Source organism: Cervus canadensis, chromosome 11, assembly GCF_019320065.1.
Source record: "Cervus canadensis isolate Bull #8, Minnesota chromosome 11, ASM1932006v1, whole genome shotgun sequence".
Classification (NCBI taxonomy): Eukaryota; Metazoa; Chordata; class Mammalia; order Artiodactyla; family Cervidae; genus Cervus; species Cervus canadensis.
The window spans coordinates 72,045,170-72,046,355 of NC_057396.1; the positions used below are offsets into that span (position 1 = coordinate 72,045,170).

At 39.5% G+C, this 1,186-nt stretch overlaps 1 non-coding gene across 1 annotated transcript; it reads left to right on the top strand.

Moving 5' to 3' along the window:
- Positions 1–348: 348 nt before the first annotated feature.
- Positions 349–420, top strand: TRNAH-GUG. The gene has a single exon. It is a non-coding gene; the product is annotated as a tRNA-His (tRNA).
- The last annotated feature ends 766 nt before the right edge of the window (positions 421–1,186 follow it).

A 1,186-nucleotide genomic window follows, 5' to 3' on the forward strand; every position in this document is an offset into this window, starting at 1 on the left:
CAGCTTGAACATCTGGAAGTTCACAGTTCACTTTACATTAGTTTATGTTACTATTGGAAACATAATAGAAAATGTAGAAAACCTCATTGCATAGAAGAAGAAAGATTTAACTCAAAAAGTATAGACTATACATACAGAGATTTCAGGAAATCCTATTCATGGGTTACTCAAGGGCCATTGTATCTATGTGGAACCCTGCTAAAAACTGTCAGAGATGTACTCAGGTTGAACTAGAAAAATCAATGTCTGCCAAATATTCCAACTCAGTAGAAACAAAATAAATTAAATTTTAGGTAATTAAATTATTGTTTTCATGTAATAACTTAGGTATCTAGTACCTAAAGGGCTTCCCTGGTGGCTCAGAGGGTACAGCATCTGCCTGTGATGCAGGAGACCCAGGTTCAATCCCTGGGTTGGGAAGATCCCCTGGAGAAGGAAATGGCAACCTACTCCAGTATTCTTACCTGGAAAATCCCATGGATGGAAAAGCATGGTAGGCTGCAGTCCATGGGGTTGCAAAGAGTCGGACACAACTGAGTGATTTCACTTTCACTTTAACCTAGTGTTCACATGCTCAAAAATAGCTTAATTTTTTAAATGGCCAAAGGACTTGAATATGTATTTCTACAAAGGAGACATACATATGAATAACAAGTATATGGAAAGATGTTCAACAACATTAATCATCAGGGAAATGCAAATCCAAACCACAGTGAGATATCCCCTCACTGTTAGAACATCCATTATATAAAACAAAAGGGTTGGCAAGGATGTGGAGAAATGGGGTACTTTTGTTTTACTGTCAATGGGAATATAAATTGGTACAGACCCTTTGGAAAAGAAGAGGGGGTATCCTCAAAAAATCAAAGTTAGAAGTACCGTATGTCCTGTAATCCCACTTCTGGGTATTTATTCAAAACAATTTAAATTAGGATCTCAAGGAAGTATTTGCACTATTAAGTTCATTTCAGCATTGTTTAATACCTGGGCTGGGAAGATCCCCTGGAGAAAGGAAAGGCTGCCCACTCCAGTAATCTGGCTTGGAAAATTCCAGGGACTGTATAGTCCATGGGGTCGCAAAGAGTTGGACACGACTGAGCGACTTTCACTTTCACTTTTGGGCTTCCCTGATAGCCCCGTTGGTAAAGAGCCCACCTGCAATGCAGGAGACCCGAGTTCAATTCCT